Source organism: Beta vulgaris, chromosome 2, assembly GCF_026745355.1.
Source record: "Beta vulgaris subsp. vulgaris cultivar EL10 chromosome 2, EL10.2, whole genome shotgun sequence".
Taxonomy (NCBI): Eukaryota; Viridiplantae; Streptophyta; class Magnoliopsida; order Caryophyllales; family Amaranthaceae; genus Beta; species Beta vulgaris.
Genome location: NC_079203.1, coordinates 39,784,658 through 39,797,694, shown reverse-complemented (window position 1 = coordinate 39,797,694; position 13,037 = coordinate 39,784,658).

Genomic DNA, 13,037 nt, shown 5'->3' with positions numbered 1-13,037 from the left:
GAGTTATTTAGAAGCCATTTCTGATTTTAAAACTTCACTTGAGCTTGAACATGTCTGGCATCCATAGCTTAGCTATGGCCCCCCTAGACAGTTCTACTGATAACACCTCAACTCCATCCCCATCAGTTCAACTCACACCACAAATTCACCCACCTTTTGATCTCAATCAGCCAATGCCAGAACCAGAACCAGAACCACAACCACAACCACAACCAGAGGTCTTTGATCTTAACAGACCACCAGTAGCTTCAACTCCTGAAGAACAACAAGAGTTCTTCACTGAAATAGAACAAGAAGGAAATGGTGATGAGGAGTTTGTTGCTGAGTGGTTAGATGATGACTCAGATGTCCAAGTCACAGAATATGATTGGACAGATAGTGAAACAGATGATGAGCATAAAGAACAACAACAGCCAGAACAAGTGGTCAATAGGACCAAGATATTGGACAATCATGGCAGAGGTCATGTTGCAAACAGGCTATAACAAGTAGCACAAAGAAATAATTATGGGCAGTTCACTTTACCTCATGGAGCTATATTAAGAATTGAAATTGAGTTGAATACTTCAAGGTGGACAGTTGGTAGAATATGGAAAAATGTATCACAACAACTCCAACAAAATGCATCAATAGAGGTCAATCACAAAAAAAAAAAAACAGGGAGGGTAGGCAGAAAAAGAATTCAGTTGGATCCTCAACAACTAACTTCAATTCCACTAAGGAAGAGGACAATTATAAGATCAACAGCAGCAGCATTAGGTATGCACAAGTCAACCTTGCACAGGTTGGTGAAAAGGGGTGCTATAAAAAAACACACTAATTCCATCAAACCACATCTAACCCCAGCACATAGGGTTGCAAGGGTGTTGTGGTGTTTGGGTTTCTACCAAACACTATCCAAACAATACCAAACTTCAGCAACATGTATAATTTGGTTCATGTGGATGAGAAATGGTTTTTGCATGAGCAAAATTTCTCAGAGATACTACCTAGCCATAGGTGAACCAGAACCATATTGAAGATGCAAAAGCAAGAGATTCATAATCAAGATCATATTCATAGCTGCACTAGCAAGGCTAATTATCACAATCAATGGAGAGGTCATTTTTGATGGGAAGATAGGAATCTTCCCATTCATAGAAGAGGTGGTAGCAAAGAGGTCAAGTTGTAACAGAAATGCAGGGGTGATTGAAACCAAACCTCAACTAAGCATCACAGAAGAAGTCATAAGAGAGAAGCTAATTAAGCACATACTGCTAGCCATAAGAGAGAAGTGGCCAGAGGATGGATGCAAGCAAATATGGATTGTCCAAGACAATGCAAGGCCACACATAGCAAGTGATGGTGCTCAATTCAACTTAGAGGCAAAAAAAGATGGATTTGATATAAGATTAATCAATCAGCCAACACAATCTCCTGATATGAATGTGTTGGATCTTGGTTTCTTTAATGCAATTCAAACATTAAAAGATCAACTTGCACCTAGAACTGTGAAACACTTGGTCAAGACAGTGAACAAGGCCTATGACAATTATGATCCTAAGCTATGCAATCATATATGGTTAACTCTACAACAAGTGATGAAGGAGACTCTTATAGTCAAGGGTAACAACAATTACCACATACCACATACCACATACGGGGAAGAAATCACTTGAGAGGAGGGGTGAGTTACCAACATCTATTGTCATCAGTCCACAACTAGTAGAAGAGAGCAAAAAATGGGTAGAGGAAGGACATATTGAAGATGAACAACAAGAAGCAAACTATGGGGAATCAGATTCAGATGATGATATTGGCATAATATAAACACAAACAGCAAGCAATGAGCATTTGAAGGCCGTTTTTTTGGGCATTAGAGTGCAAGAAGAACATAACTTTTTGTAAGTAAAATACACCACATATAAGTTGGTTAAACATTTTGTATATGTACATGAAAACATTCTGTATTTAAGCTTTACATTTATAATATGAAAACATTTTGGGTTGCAAAAAATACAGTTCATATGAAGTTACGTAAAAAAAACATGCATCACTTAATGTTAAGTTAAAAAAATAGTTCATAAAAAGTTAAGTACAAACATACGGTTCCTATGAAGCTAGGTAAAAACAATTCAGATATAGTTAAGTAAAAAAACAGGGTATCATTGAATCAAACAAATGACTGAGAATAAAAGAAAATCAAATTAAACATGCACAAGATACATTGGTGCAAGATAAATTCAATCAGATTTCATTTTTTTCTCAATCATATTTAAGACAAAATGATAATGAATTTAAACAATTTTAAAATACAAGTTAGGCATGATTAAAATTCCTCTCAGGGAGTCCCCACTCATCCATAATACTCAACACATGAATTCAAATAGAGGAAAAATTGAAAAGAAGAGCACAAATAACTGGTGGCAATATGAGTAATATGGTGTGAAAAGGCATCATGTCCAAAGTATAAATCATCAGACCTCATTCATCATTAAGGAATATAGTGCACCTCTCATTAAAACTCTTTTGGACAGCCAACATAACACCAAAATATAACATACACATGCCTCATCAGTTAGTTACACTACAATCCTATTCAATTTACCACTGATTAAATGAAAAATGGAGTAATAATTTGGATGCTACATCCCATATCATTTTAGAGGATCACACCAATACACATATCATGGCTAAAACAAGAACAAGGAAGAAAAGAAACAAGGCATATAATAATCATGGCTAAAACAAGAACAATGCTAAAACAAAAACAAGGCATACAATAATCATGGCTAAAACAAGAACAAGGCAGAAAATAAACAAGGCATACAATAATCATGGCTAAAACAAGAACAAGGCTAAAATAAGAACAAGGCGTACAATAGTCATGGCTAAAACAAGAACAAGGCATACAATAGTCATGGCTAAAACAAGAACAAGGCAGAAAAGAAACCAGGCATATAATAATCATGGCTAAAACAAGAACAAGGCTAAAACAAGAACAAGGCATACAATAATCATGGCTAAAACAAGAACAAGGCAGAAAATAAACAAGGCATACAATAATCATGGCTAAAACAAGAACAAGGCATACAATAATCATGGCTAAACAAGAACAAGGCAGAGTACATGTAATACAAAACAGATCAAGCCTTAAAAATAATATAAAACATGAACTCAGTGTATATACAACAAATTAGAGGTATAAAACATCATATTTATACACAAATCAAGGGTTAAAACAACACAAAAATATACAAAAATCATGGCGAAACAAGAACAAAGCAGATTACATGTAATTAAAACAGATCAAGCCTTAAAAAAAACATAAAACATGAAATCATCCACATATATAAACTTAGAGGCAAAAAACAATTATTTATACACAAATCAAACCACAAAACAACACAAAAAACAAAGTATAATCATGGCGAAACAAGAAAAAAAACAGAAACATATTTATAAACAAATCAAGGCAAAACAACATATTTATAAACAAATCAAGGCAAAAACAACAAAAAACAGAAACCCTAAACATGCAAACTAACCAAACGTAATCCCACAGGCAAGGCATAGCAATAAAAACTTCCTAAAATTTAAAAACAGAGAATAAAGTTAAGGAGTGGACCGATCTCCCGCAAAATCAACAAGGGGACGTTCAAAAACCATTTCTTGATGGTTTTTATACCACCGAAGGTAAGATCGCCATGATTTGAACCCTTCCGGAGGTGGATCTTCAAAAATTTCAGGTTTTTCCCCTTCTCTACACCACCAAACTCAAGATTTGGTGGTTTTTTTTGAAGGAGCACCACAAGCCCAACAAAATTTCCAAAATCCAAGGGTTTTTTTTTAAACCCTGGATTTTTTAGCTTCAGCATCAAACTCATCAAGCAAATCAAAGAGTCTTTTATTTGAATTTGGTGTTAACTCATCCATGTAAAACCGACAGAAACAAGAAACAGGGACTCAAAATAAAAACTCACTCAAAAACCACAAATTTTGGTTTTAGAATGATCGCAGGAAGGCGTAAATTATTAATCTACCCTAGATTTGAGGGTTTGAAAAAGAATAAGAGAGAGGAAAGTTGGACTTAGAAGGAGAGAGGGAGTCAGAATGAGAGAGAAAGAAAATGACGCATGCAAGGAGATTAGGGTTTTGGGGGGTAATTATAAGCGGTAGTTGGGAGGGTTAAATGGAGGAGGGTGGGGAGTTAATGGGGTTAGGTGGGTTGGGCTAAATTAATTTGGGCTAAATTAATTGGGTTAAAGGTTTAGTAGCTTTGTCTTTTTACCATTTGTCGCATATTTTGCAAATGTAGCAAATAATTTAGGAGAAAAATTGATGCGAACAGGCCAAATTATGGACAATCTTTTATAATCGGTCCCAACAACTGATTATCCTAGAGCAGTCCCAACTATTACTCACAATTGATATTTCTGAGTCTAGTTACTTGTTCACCTACAACAGTAGTTACCAGACCACATGTGCGACAGGGTCAGGTATTTTTTTTTTTTTTTTGACTTCTTTTTTTCTCTTTTCACTTTCTCTCTCTTCTCCACGCTTCTTTCTTTCACTTCTTTCGTTGGCATCAAACTGCCATCAATGGTATCTGAAGCTATCACTCAATAATTCAGTAATTCTTTTTCAATTTTCTTGTTCTACTTTGAAGCTATCACTCAATAATGTCCAAATTTAAGTAAAAAAATTCCTCACCGTCCATTCATCTCCACAAATAACTCTGTTTTCTTGGCCCTCCAATTTACCTCATGCATGTACACTGTATATGTAATTTATTGGATTTTTTAAAAAAAAAAACGAAAGCAAAAATCTACCTTATCACATAATTATATCAACCGAGAGAAAAACTCCCAAAAAAAAAAAACAAAAAAAAACAGAGGTAGAAGTAGTCAAGCATTTTTCGTGCAAGAGAGAATTTTTTTTATTTTAAGAGAACTTGGAAATTATTGAATAACGACTATAAAATGGAAAACAGATTGAGAAAGAAATTAGTGGTTTACAACACTGATACACCATTAACGCCAACGAGAGAAGAAGTGAAAGAAATAAGGGTGTAGGAGACAGAGAAAGCAAGTGAAAAAAAAAGGAAAAGTCAAAATTAACAAAAGAAAAAAATATTAGATCCCAACATGTGCCTTGCACATATGTTTTGGTTGACCTATTATTGTAGGTAAATAGGTAACCCCAAAAATATAAGAGGTGAGTACTCCCTCCATCTCAATTTATTTGCTACATTTTGCTATTTAGGTGTGTCCTAAATAAATTGATGATATAGGTCCCAACTATGTCCCAACATTTTTTAAAGATCCCAACTATCAGTTATTCAATGAAGGTCCTAACTTTAGTGGGTATAAATTTTAGTTGGACCTGACAGGTTAACAACCTGTTGTACTAGGTTAATAGGTCATGTGACATTACTAAAGGTTACATGATTCAATAAAAAATTGCGTTAGACCTCATTTTCTTCCTCTTTGAAATTATTTTTAGTTTTTCTCCCCAATTTCTCTTTTCCGCTGTTTGTTGCAGAACCAGATGTGGTTGATGTGATGGTATTATGTCAGGTCCAGGAGGCGACACTCGACAGAATGGGTGGTTATGAAAGATCCGGACGGACGATCTCTCGAGTACGCCTCAAAGGGAACTCCAGAGGTGTCATAAATGTGCACGTAATTGAAGATGAGGAGTTATGTTTAATATGGAAGGTGAATAAAATGGGATAGATTTCTTTATGAAGAAAGTAACTAATTGAGATGAAGAAATGATGTTAGTCAATATTAGATATTCCATGAACAATTGTAGGCGACATGACTCTTATTCAAACAAACAAAGATCAAATCTTGTGTTGTTTTGGTTGATAAAATTGATCGGTTTCGAGTTATCTTCTTCCCCTTAGTTCAAGTATCAAAAACCTCTTTTGATTTTTCTTTGTTATTTAATCATGACTGACTATTTTCGTCTCACATATTGAGGATCAAACCATCTCCAACCCCCTTTTTTCACGGAAGATAACAAAAATAGCTTCTGACCTACCTCCAAAGAATCTTCAAAATGGTGCCCTCTATTTCAACCCCCTGCAGGACCACGAGAAAAATATTCCAAACCACTTTGACTCCGAAATTTTTTCACCTTTATCTTCTGACTTTCCAAAAGTCCACCTTCGTGAGAATGACAGATTATACATTCCGTCGGATCCCTTTGATGACCCGTTTATTCCATTTGGGTCCATCAACTACCTTGAGTTCAACAACATTTTCAGCTCTTCTCATCTCTCCCAAGAGTCTGATCAAACTTCCTTAGGCTCAAACGAGGAGAAATACTCTCTGGTCAACTCTCAAGAAACTAAGCTCTCCTTTGAGCCGTGGGATGAATTGGGCAAGGTTGTCAAAGAGTTCATTACAGGAAACCAGGCCCACCACAAGGAAAAGCTAGCCCATCTTTTTCCAAATGCCCAGGAGGAGCAGGTCGCTTCAACTTGGGCCTCCAAATACCTTACTCCTCAAAAAGCCAGCCCCTCAAAGATTTTAACCCAGATCCATACCCCAAATCCTCCACCAAATTCACCAGACTCCTTTAATACCTTCTTCTCAGCTCTGTCTGAATTTACAGAAGAGCATTCTAGTGATTCAATGGGTGCGAAAGAAGACTTGAACAAAAATCCTCCTCAAACCATCAACCCTCCAACAAAATTTAAAATTCAGGAAGATCCTTACTACCCATACTTCCCAAAAAAAACAGTGAAGAGAAGGAGAGCGGATAGCGAACGAGTTCATAACTAGGCACCATGTGGTTTCTTAGCGCTAAGTATTGCTGAAAACTCTTCGAGTGAAATTGGAAAACTCCCAGATCTCAATCTTCCTCCACCAACAAAAGTGTTCAAGGAGTACTACCAGGATAGCAAGAGAAAGAAAATTCAGAAAAAGAACAAGGGAAAGGGAATTCTCATATTTGGATTAGGGCAAGAGGACTTTATCGATTCCACATCTGACAATGGCGCGGCTGGCCCAATACAGCCTCCAGGGATCAAATGAACATCCTCAGTTGGAACTGTAGAGGATTGAGTTCAAGTTCCTCCCCTCTGCACTCGTTCATCTCGAATTTGACTATTACTAGTACTTTAGATTTTATATTTCTGACTGAAACCAAATGTAATGTTACAGACCTTGAACCAATTTTCAATAGGTGGGGGTTTAAAGGTTGTACGGGGGTTAATTTCGATAACTCTAGTGGAGGCCTGTTTCTGTGTTGGCCTGGGAGTTTGGTTGTTTCTGTTATTTTCTCCTCTAAAAACTTCATAGCTTGTAAAATAGTTTTTAACTCTGGTTATGAAAGTTATATCGGCTTTGTTTACGGTTCCCCTGTTCTACATGAAAGGCAGCTAGTTTGGGATTCCATTTCTGCAATTCTCACCAATAACGATGGTAGTTGGCTGTTGATAAGAGACTTCAATCAAATCGAAAAAGAGTACCATAAGTTAGGAGGTAATAACTGAATGAATGGAGTAAAGAGGTTTGTGACTTGGAAACATGAAAACGGATTACTAGATATCCAATCCCACGGGGTAAAATTCACTTGGACTAACAACAGGGAAGGGAAAGACACAATAATGGAAAAACTGGATAAAGCTTTCTGCAACACCAAATGGAAGGACAAGTTTCCAAACTCTTCATTTAGAAACCTCCCTATCCTTCTTTCAGATCACAGCCCCATTATCTTCAACTCTAATCCGCCAACTATCAAGAGAACTAGGCCCTATAAGTTAGAAAGCTGGTGCTTGAAGAAGCCAAAGATCAAAGAAAAGATTAATCTAATTTGGAACGAGAGAATTCATGGGTCGGGCCCTTTCCAGCTGCAAAGGAAGCTAGGACGTTTTCTTTATGAAGCTAAGAGTTGGTGCCTTTCCCAAAAGAAAGAACATAAGATTAACTGGGCAGATATCCAAGAAGAAGCAGCAAAAGCCCAACTCTCGATAGACGATATTCATAAGGCAGTAGATAGTATAAAAGCCACGAAAAAAGGTCAGGGAAAATCTGGACTTGAAATGGAATTACTGGAAGCAACGATCCAAATCCAAATGGGATGCCTTTGGGGATAGCACCACCTCTTTCTTCTACAAGAGCGTTAAAATGAGAGGAGCCAAAAATGAAATCAGGGAAATCAAAAACCAAGAAGGAATGTGGATTAATAACCTACGGGAAATAAGAGATGTGTTCTTCAACTACTTTAAAGACCTGTTCAGCAAGAACCCCTCCGCTCAGGACATCGATCAAAATGATCCCATCTTTGATAACCTGCCTTGCTTATCAGTTGACCACATAGAAATTCTCTCTCGTCCTTTCACGGAAGATGAGATCCGTTCTGCTGCATTCAGCCCTAAACCTCTCAAATCCCCGGGCCTAGATGGCATCCCCCCCATTTTCTTCCAACTCAACTGGGAAAAAGTAGGACAAAGCACTTGCCAACCCGTTCTCTCCTTTCTCAACAGTGGACACCTCCTTAAATAACTAAACAAAACCTTCATCACTCTTATCCCCAAAATGGAAAGACCAGAGAAAGTTGGGAGCTTCAGACTAATAAGTTTGTGCAACACCACCTACAAAATCATCTCCAAAACTCTAGTAGGAAGGTTGAAACTCATTTTAGGAGATTTGGTAGGGGAATTCCAAAACGCCTTCATTCCCGGTAGACAAATGGTGGATAACAGTTTTATCGCCCATGAGGTCATGGATTGGATCAAAAAAGAAAGAAAGGGACCCTTTACGCAGGTGTTATGAAGATTGATATAAGCAAGGCCTACGATAGAATCAGGTGGGATTTTGTAACTGCAGTCCTAACCAAAATGAAATTCCCTCCTACTTGGATAACCTGGATTCAGGAATGTCTATCAACATCTACATTCTCAATCCTTGTTAATGGCGAACCGACAAAGTTTTTCAAGGCCGAAATTGGATTAAGACAGGGGGATCCTTTGTCCTCTTTTCTTTTCATCCTTTGCATGGAGGTTCTCTCCACAAACTTAATAGCGGCTCAAGAGGAGAAAACTATTCATGGTATCAAGATTGCTAGGTCAGCTCCCTCTCTTTCTCACTTATTTTTCGCTGACGATGCCCTATTTTTCTTCAAAACAATCCCTCGTGTTTGCTGGAAACTCAAGGATATCCTTTCCTCCTTCTGTGAGAAGTCTGGAGAGATGATCAATTTCGAAAAATCCACCATCATTTTCACCCCCAACACACCTAGAAGATTTGTTTCACTGATGAGAAAACCTCTGGGCATGAGGAGTTCCTCCACGATTAGGAAGTACCTTGGTTGTCCAATCCAAGTAGATGGGAGAAATACAACGGTTTTCCAGCCAATAGTTACCAATATACAAGAAAAAATTCATTCCTGGAAGTTTATCCACCTGTCCCCAGCTGCTAGACTCATTCTTATCAACACTGTTTTATACTCGATGGCTTCCCACATTCTTTCCATATACCTCCTCCCCTCAAAAACTTCCAAGCAGATTGACTCAACCCTCTTAAAATTCTGGTGGACGTCCTCCATTGATAGAAAGCCTATATATTGGCGGAAGAGAAGCTTGTTAGAGAAACACAAAAAAGATGGGGGGGCTGGGGCTCAGAAACACTCTAAGTATGAACAAAGCTCTGCTTGTCAGCCAAGCCTGGAGAATATATAACTCAAATTCTTCCCTAATCAAGAAAGTATACCTAGCCAAATACAATATGGATCCCCTATCTGCGGGTATAGCCAACAAAATCTCAATTAACTCTTCGCTCGCATTCAGAAGCCTTTGCAAAGCTACCTCATATGTTATACAAGGATTCAGGAAAAGCATAGGAAATGGGAAAAATACACACTTATTCAATGATAAATGGGTCGGAAGCATGAATAACAGTGAGACGGACCTAAAGAATCAAGCGCCAAACACAATTTCTAAAGTGTCTGATATCATAACCATTGGAATGCACATACCATCTGGAATACCTTCAAAAGGAAAACTGCAAAAGAAATTCTAGCCTACACTCTCCCTCAAACGCAAAGAGAGCGAAGACTCTTATTACTAGGGGGAGAATAAGAAAGGGTATTACTCAGTTAGATCAGGTTATAAAGAGCTCCAAGCTTTGACAAATCCAGTAACAACCAGCAAAGATGATTTTTGGAAGAGCCTATGGCAGCTCAACATTTGCCCAAAATGGAAAATTTTCATCTGGAGAGTTATCAACCGAGCAATCCCAACCTCTCTAAACTTAAGAAAAAGAAAAATTCAGGTGGATGAGGAATGTAAATTCTGTCAATCTGAACCAGAATCGTTGGAGCATCTCTTTCGAGATTGTCAATTCTCCAAGAATATGGATGGTGACAATGGGCATCAAACCTCTAACGGGTGCTCATATAAAAATAGGCGATTGGATCATGAACTTCATCAAAATAATACGTAAAAAAGATGCGGAGCTTCAGGATGAGAATAAGGAGGATAACGTAGAATCTTTCATTATCACCTTGTGGGCAATTTGGTTGCATAGAAACGAAATAATCTTCAAACTTTTGAGTCCAAACCCAAGGAGAATCATAGTAATTTTCGAAGAATTCAAGCTAAGACAACAAGGATTCAGCAACAAGCCAGGACTTGGAGATCTACATGTTTGGAAAACAGGATTCAGCAAAAAACCAAGGCAGATATTAATTATGCTTGGACAAGAGGTTCGATTACAGGTAATTCAATTGAGAGTTTCCAAGTTGATGGAGCTTGGAAAAAAAGCAAAGGAAAGGACAATCGGAAGGCGGCGGTGACCTGGATAAATGAAGGTCAACCAAATAGTTGGGAGGCAATCTCTGTTCTTGCTACAAAACCGATTCAGGCGGAGGCACTGGCCATACTACGCTGTATTAATAGCTTGTAATCGGATTCTAAAGCCATTTTCATCAAAACGGATAGCCATGAAATCATTTCTGCTCTGAAAGATCCGGGGAAAGCAGACCCAGCCATAAGGAATATTGTTGATCAGATAATCCTCCTCAGTAACTCTTTAGAATTCTTTTCATGTATTAAAGTCCAAAGAGAGGGAGTCTCAAAAGCCCACTATCTAGCTGCCGAAGCTAGGAAGAAGTAGCTTTGTTTCTGCCTCTTTATTACCATTTGTCAAAAAAAAAACAAAAAAAATTGAGGATCAATAAAGGGATTTGAATTTCAAAGAATAAGTTCAGCAGTAAAATTGAAATTTATATACCAAAAAATCAAAATTGGAAGGGAAAAATAAAAGAGAGAGCAACGATTGGACTAAGAGATGGTGAAGTTTAGTGTTGTTTTCAAAAATTAGGCTTGTAAGAGGGAGTTAGGTCCATTATTGAAATTTTAACTTACTCAACCGGTTAAAAGTAAACTGGGTTCAACTAAAAACAATACCCACTAAAGTTGGGTCCTTTATTAAATAATTGATAGTTGGGACTTTTAAAAAATGTTCAGCGATAGTTGAGACTCCTACCATCAATTTTTCCTAAACGAAAAAGGTGATAAAGGGTCCCCTTGACGGAGATCCCTAGAAGGAGCAAACCTCCTCGTGGGTTGGCCATTAATCAGAATCGAGAAAGAAGTTGATTCACACATCTCATAACCACCTCCACAAACTTAGCAGGAAAACCAAGTTTACACATCATTTGATCAAGAAAATGTCACTCCACCCTGTCATACGCTTTACTCATATCAAGTTTTAGGCCAAGAAAACCCTTTTCCCCCTTCTTTTTCCTCAAATAATGAAAACATTCATAAGCAACCAGAATGTTGTATGTAATCAGTCTTTCCGGCACAAACCCACTCTAAGACTCATGAATAATATCAGGGAGAATTTTTTTAATCTGTTTGCCAACACTTTTGAAACCAACTTATACAACACATTACACAAACTAATTGGCCTAAAATCAACAGGAGACACATTGTTTTTTCTTTGGAATTAAAGCACCGTAAGTCTGATTTATAGTACCATTTTCACCCATATTATTCAATTGATCTAAAAGTTTTTCAATCACACCAGGGCCAATAATACTCTAGAATTTTTCATAAAATAACGCACACATATCGTCAGGCCCAGGAGCCTTTATCGGATGCATTACTTTGTTCTAGAGCTGTGTATATTTCATCACATGTGAACGGACGCTAAGGCTTGCAACCATATCATCTGTAACCCTTGCGACAACCTTGTCGAGTATCGGTTCAATGACAACCTTGTCAAGTACCGGTTCAACATCCACCTAGTTACTTGAACTAAACAAAACTTCAAAGTATATGGCAAAAAATTCAGATATTTGCAATTCATCCTCTACAATATCCCCGCTTCATCACGAATATGTTTAACATTATTGCGGGTACGTCGTTGTTTTGTTTTGGCATGAAAGAATCTTGTATTTTGGTCCCCGTTTTTCAACCGCTCTTGTCTACTTCTCTGCTTCCAGTAAATTTCTTCTCGCTCCTCTAATTCATCCATACGTTCATCAATGGCCTGCATTTGCTCTGTCACGTCCTGAGTTTGATCTTCTTCCATAAGTCGCTGCATTTTCTCTTTACCTTATCTCAACTCTTTTGCGAAATCAACAAACACGTTTCTGCTCCATTTTGTGAGATGAGTAGCAGTGAGCGTGATGTTACTGCACACATCGGTTCCCCCTTCCCATAGCTTTGGTAATTACATCTGAACAAGAGCCTTCCCGAAGCCACATTTCTTCAAAACGATTTAGCTTCTTCATCTTCTTTTTGTTAGAAGTGTTTATGCGTGTTTACATAGAAAGAAGAATCACGAGGTGGTCCGAATTTCTTTTCTCCAAGTGTGAAATGTACGAGCCTACAAACAACTCCTTCCACGCATTATTCACAACAAATCTATCTAGGTGTTCTTGTAGGTTCTTTTCAACACCTTGGTTGTTTGTCCACGTAAACTAAAGCCCAACATAAGCGATATCCTCCAACAAATCTATCATATATGTCCTACTTTTTATCTATCTCTATCTTTCTCCTCTTCACGTGAGTTTCTTAAAAAAAGTGTCAATAT